The sequence below is a fragment of the Fukomys damarensis genome, unplaced genomic scaffold, assembly GCF_012274545.1.
Source record: "Fukomys damarensis isolate Sample0158 unplaced genomic scaffold, DMR_v1.0_HiC HiC_scaffold_37, whole genome shotgun sequence".
NCBI lineage: Eukaryota > Metazoa > Chordata > Mammalia > Rodentia > Bathyergidae > Fukomys > Fukomys damarensis.
The window spans coordinates 63,242,321-63,248,883 of NW_022900949.1; the positions used below are offsets into that span (position 1 = coordinate 63,242,321).

General features: G+C 38.9%; 1 long non-coding RNA gene across 1 annotated transcript; it reads right to left on the reverse strand.

Moving 5' to 3' along the window:
• Window positions 1–1,522: 1,522 nt before the first annotated feature.
• LOC109118453 lies at window positions 1,523–6,557 on the reverse strand. The gene is made up of 3 exons (XR_002025770.1): window positions 6,391–6,557; window positions 2,109–2,215; window positions 1,523–1,623 (listed from the first exon to the last, which is right to left on the reverse strand). It is a non-coding gene; the product is annotated as an uncharacterized LOC109118453 (long non-coding RNA).
• Window positions 6,558–6,563: the final 6 nt, after the last annotated feature.

Below are 6,563 nucleotides of genomic sequence, written 5' to 3' on the forward strand. Positions count from 1 at the left end.
TTCATTATTATTATTATTATTATTATTATTATTATTATTATTATTATTATTTCTGTAGTGCTAGGGCTTGAACCCAGGCCCTTCACACTGAGCTACATCCCCAGTCCTTTTTATATTTTTCCATTTTGAAACAGGGTCTCTGTAAAGTCACTCAGTTGCTCAGGCTGGGTTTGAATTTGAGGTCCTCCTGCCTCTGCTTCCTAGATTACTGGGATTGCAAATGTATGCCACCACATCTAGTTTCTCAGTGAAGTTAATAACATCCCTTTTCATACTCAGAAAAGTTCTAGTTTTGATCTTAAATTATATGGACAGCTTAGTAGTAGAAAGGAAAGGGAGCTAATTTTGTAGTAGGAAGGAAAGGGAGAAGCAAAATCTGAACAAGAAGAGAAAATCAAGGCCATGTTGGTAGGAAAGCATTAGCATAAAGCCATAAATCCCTGGTGATGTGATGCTTAGAGCTGCACTGTGGCCATTTCCTCATGTCTGAGCCCCTGTTTGCTAAACTTCCTAGTATGATAATTTTGTGAGGTTTCTTTCTCTTATTCCTATCCTACACATCAATCCTTGTAGTACTACTTCTCTTATTTGAAACAAACAAACAAAAAAGCATTTCTGTTCTTAGCCAATAAGAATTCACTAAAATAAATGTGCCTACTATAAAGGCTAAAACAACTTGTAATGATCTGTTAGAAATTCCTTACTTAGACTTAAATGTCAGATTATTGCCCTGAAGTGAAAGCAAGTTGTGCACGTACATTTAATAAATGTTATGTTGAGATAGCCTCGACGGAAACATTTCAGAGTTTTCCAAATTAGGCTTGTTACTTAATAAAGTAGAATGGCAAAGACATGGACTATAAATAGTGTAATCCTGTAAGAATATTTCAATCTGACATTGATGATATGTAACCACAGTACAGGAATATATCTCTACATTATCTTTGTTATATTGGAGAATTTCTTGTAGTCTTTGTATCTTACTCTGAGTCAACAAACATCTTTTTTGCAAACTGTGCACTATAGAACAAATTCCTTTACATATCTTTCTCCTTTTGAGAGTCATTATTAGTCAACAAAGAATGGCAGTGAGAGAATTGAGGAGACAAATATTTATTTTGCTCATGAGTATGCCCCAGAGGAGGTTTTATCTTCTATGTGGGTTGTCGTACCCCTTCTAAGGCAATTGCCATCCTCAGATTTCAAGGCTGAGTAAATCAACTCTAGCTTCCCACCCTTAAAACGAAGTTGCCATGTTCTTGGCCATGTAACCTTGTCACAATGCCCCTCACTAACAGTGCCAGAGAGGTGAGCTCCTGACAGAAAGCAGCCCCTTAGTTGGCCTGGAATTATGATGACTAGATTAACCAGTTTTTAGGAGGCTGTGTCCAAGAGAGAGATACGATGTACTATATATATGTTATCAGTAGTGAAGAAAGAATAAGAAACATATAGGAAAGCGACAAAAGAGTTGCCAGAGGTAGAAGGGAAGAATTACAAACAAAAACACATTTATCTTGTATCTTATATTTATTTGCTTAGTTACCTTTCTGTACTCTAATCCTTCATATGGATTCATGTAGCTAGTTCTACTCTCCCCAGTGGCTGCAGGACTAAATTTATCTGGAAGAGAACAGAAGAGAATAAGATGAAGACAGAGATGGACTTACCTTACAGGAGGAGGGAGGATAAGCAGAGATTTCTGAAATGCAGAGAATGGAAGAGTATCTTTGTCATTTGGCTAATGCTTAACAAGATTCTCTTTTGTATCAGAAACTAAGTTCAGCACTGGCTATTTAGTCATAGACATGGAGATGTGGTACAGAGACATAGTTCTTTTCCTACACACTAGTGGGGAAGGGAAATAAAAAGGTCTATCAGTGTGTATTGCAACAGTATTTATAATTGGACAAGTTGCAAGGTAAGAGACGGAAAGACCACAAGGCTCCACCCAAGAAGCTGGAAGCTACAGAACGAGAGATCAAGCACCAGTCTGATGCTGAAAGCCTAAAAGCTCCCTGGAGTTGCTGATGTGAGTGTGATGTGAGTGTTGAAAGTCCAAAGAAACTGGAGTCTGCTATTCACAGGTGCAATAGCAAAATACATACCTGCACGCAGGTGTGGTGGCATTCATCTGTAATCCCACAACTCCGGGAGACTGAGGCAGGAAGATTGCAAGTATGAGCCCAGCCTGGGTGACTTAGTGAGATCTTGCCTTAAAATAAAAAATAAAATAAAAGGGGCTGGGGATGTAGCTCAGTGTGAAGGCCCCGAGTTCAATACCCAGTGCCAACTCTCCCTGCCTGCAAAAAAGATACACTTATCCAAGCAGAATGGAGCTTTTCAAACGCCTGCACTAATTTCCTCTTTCCTTTTCACCCCACCCAGGCTACAAGCCTACTGCAATTGTGTCACTCACAATCAAGGTCCTCTTTCCCACTAGGTTTGCTGGTAAACCTGGAAACACCCCACAGACATACCCAGAACTGCATTTTCTGAATCTGCTAGTTCTTTCTTAATCTGTGTGACACATCACAATTGATGGCTGCAATTCTAGAATTACAAATTAAATTTGGTGTCATGGAAGGTAAGACGCTACTTGAAAGAGTGTTTAGTATTAGTGGAAATGATGTTTCCACCGAGACCTGAGAGATAATGAGCCAGTTTGGTGATGGTGCTGGTTGGACTACAAATAAGGAGAACAAAGTATTCTAAGTAGAAGCAGCTGTAAGTACAACAAGGAAGGATGGACTTGGTATGTATGATGAACCGTGAGGTCAGTGTGCTTGGAGCCTAATGAATGAAGCAGGGAGAAGGAAAGATGAGTTTGGACATAGATCCTGGAGGGAAATATATGTTTTTTTGTTTATTTTTATAGTGTGTGCGAATGAACACAGGAGCGCTCTACCACTGAACTACATCCCCAGCCCTTACAAAGATCTTGACTCTTGCTGAATCCCCAGGCTGACCTCTAACTTGCCATCCATCTGGGATTACTGGCATGTGTCATTGCACCTGGCTGAGCCTAAAACTTTTGATATTACTAAAGTACAACGGAAAGCCATTAAAACAGTGGTAGTAAGCTGAAAGTATGTTACCTGTGCCTCAAGATATTTATTCTACACCCAGAGCAGTAGGTTACCAACATGTAGTTTCAGGACAGGGAGATTTCATATACAACTCAGTGTTTCTAGCTTCTCTTTCAAAAAGATGAAGATCTCACCAACTGAACTCTAACTATGTGGTAGGGGTTGGGTATAATCCAGTATTGGGGTTTTGCCAACAAGTACAAAAGGAGGTAGAGGGGATGGGAGTTGAAAATATTTTCTTTCACTTTGAAAGGAATATTTTTTACATTGTTTATTGGTACATTTCAGGTATACAATACAGTCACGTTCATCATTAGGGTCTTGTACCTTTACATGATGTATCTTGGTTTTTATTTTTTTCCCATTCCCCTGCCCTCCCTTCACCCCTATTTACAATGACTTTGTTTCCATGGTTTTTCCTTTTCTCATTTTTTTCTTTTCCCTTCTTTCCTTTCCCATATCCCTCCCACTTTTCCTACTCCTTTAGACATTTTCTTCCTATTTCATAGTATCAGTTATACATTCTATCTTTATTTACACTTTTAGTTTTTCACACCAGAGAAACTAGTCGGTGTTTACACGTGTGTGCCATATTTATTTCACTTAAGAGTATGGCCTCAGTGTGCATCCACTTAGCTATAAATGTCTCAAGTTTCTCATTCTTTATGCCTGAGTAGCAAGGAGTTGAAAATATTTTCAAGGGAGTGACTATAATATTAAGCTGTGGAGTCTGCGATGAAAAGATGGGAAGTGAAGTCTAAGGGACTCTGACATGTTGAACATGGTGGTTGAATGGACTGGCATCTCAGTGATCTCAAAGAGAAGTATTTTCACAGGGGATCCAGGAAAGCTGGAGGCTGTGGTGGGAAAGTGGGTTACTGCGCCACTAGAGACAAGATCTAGAATGCGACCATGGTAATGGCTGGCTGAAGTAGGTGGAAGAAAAGGTTATATTACACATGAGATAAATAATTGAGAGGTCAGAATGACAACAGGGGGAGCACTGGAGTTGTAGCTCAGCAGTAGAGCCCTTGCCTAGCATGTACAGTGACCTGGGTTCAATCCCCAACCTGTTTTTTAAAAAATGACAATGGCAGAATTTGAGATGAAGAAAAAGCCTTTAAGTCAGATATATAAAGTCATCAAGAATAAATATGGAGGAGTGACCAGGAGATCTCAAAATGATAGTTTTGGTCACTTTTGGGTCTTGAAAGAGGATAAGGAGTTAGTAGATTGGAGTACAAGGAACTTATGACCTCATCAACTTATCCTGAATTAAGTGGGTGTATAAGAAAAATAGAATGGTTATCTAATAAAAACTGGGAATCAAGACTAGAAATCTAGGTGACCTTGTAAGGGATCCTCATTAAATATTGAGCTTTTAAAAATTCTTTTTTGTGGTGCTGGGGACCCAACTCAGGGCCTTGTGCATGTGAGGGAAGTGCTCTATCACTGAGCTACACTACCAGCCCAACCTCTCTTTCTTATAAACCCCTCCCCTCCCCGCTCTTCTTCCTTACTTTGATTCTGGTAACATTCACAATATTCAGTCAACTGTTTTTTTGTTTTTTAGAAAAAATGTCAATTACATCTAGTTACTATCAAAGCTCCAAAGAAGGTATATTACAAATACAATCTATGTTCATGGGAAATTAAGGGACAGGACAGTGAATTTAAAAGTGTCTTTTTTATGTTTACCCATCTTACTGAGGTCACGCAGGTGTATACAGTGAGTCCTCAGGAATTACCAGCAACAAAAGGAACAGGTCTTTGATAGAGCTGACTACACTTCTGGCATCAGTGGTTATAACATGATGCTAAAATATTACTGAAGGACATTTAAAGAAATCTGGAGGATTTAGAGATGCCTAGATAGCTGATTATCTGGAGTGTAGAAAAAAAACCTTTGGGATGGAAAGTAGTGAGAATGAACTACTTCAAGTAATGGGACAAGAAGAGTGGTAGCAGAAGAGTTTAGACGTTAGGTGTGTGGTGCACTCCTATAATCCCAGAGTCTGGGAGACTGGGTAACCCAGTCTAGGTAACTTAGAAACTTATCAAGACCTGTCTCAAAATTTAAAAAAAAATTTTTTTTAAAGGCTGGGGATGTAGCTCAGTTTCAAGGTCCTGTGTTCCATCCATGTTGTCAATGTGTGTATGTGTATGTGTCTGGGTTGATTAGACATACAGGACATTGGACAAAAGCTTTAGGCAAATAATTACCCATAAATAAATTTTTTTTCCATTTATTAACTAAATTTATTCTGCTTATCACAGATTTTAAAATTTTGAGCTGATTGAGATTTTAATTATAGTATATTTTTATAGTTTGATTTTCTCCAATATCCATTGTGCTCTATACTGTCTTGAAATTTTCAGAGATTTTTGTGATTTGTCTGACTGCTTATATGAGATGTAGTGCTGGGTTAACTAAATCAATTGGTTGAATTAAGTCCTATTACAGCATCACAGCAAGTTTACCGCTTACCTGGGCTACCGACTCAATCATACTTCCTATATAAAACCGTGATCAATAATGGTGACTATTTCCAGAGGTGGTTGTGAGGATAAGGGAGCTAATAAGTGAAAAACACTTAGAGCAATCCTTGGCACATAATAAGGCCAATGTGTTAAAGATTATTATTTATTTTCTACGGGCTACAATACCGAGATAATATATTTGTTGAAGGTACGACTCACTGCATGTTATTACAAATACAACATATTCTATTTTGACTTTTAAAGATAATGTTTTCACCAAATAAATCCAAAAGTATGCTTGTGCAGTCCATAACTATGGTAGTTACGATTATTTGAGTTAAATAAAACTGATAAAGTAAAAAAAAAAAAATCAGATCCTTGGCTGCACTAACCATATTTCAATAGGCAACAGCCATATGTTGCTATTGGCCATGGAACTGGACAGCGTGGAAATAGAACATTTCGCTGTAAAATGTTCCATCTGCAAAAGCTGCAGAGAGTGAAACCTCCTGGCCTTTTTTACTCCCAATCCCTCCCGGGGGCATTCATTATTTCAAATTTCTTGGATAGTGTTGTATGGTGTCCGCGCGCGCACACACACACACACACACACACACATTCACACATTAATTTGTACACCCTGCACCCATTTTTCTTTTTAAAATATATTAACTGTATTGATTTGCCGAACGCGTTAGCTCCATATATTTAGTCAATTAACAGTTCAGAGCTCAGAGCACCTGATGCAGGCCCACAGAACAACTCTAAAAACACTTTAGTACAATGCAAATACAAACACAAGGACTATGCATATTGTTACATTTCGGAGCAGGTGCAAGGACTGAAGTACTTCAATCTCCTTTCTTTGGTGGCACTGACGGAAACCACGGTAGCATTTGTTCTAGGATCTCATACTGTAGCTGACCCACACGGCCGGCCTCCCATCCCAAACCTGGCCCGCGGCGCCATCGCCCGCACGACGGAAGAGCCCTG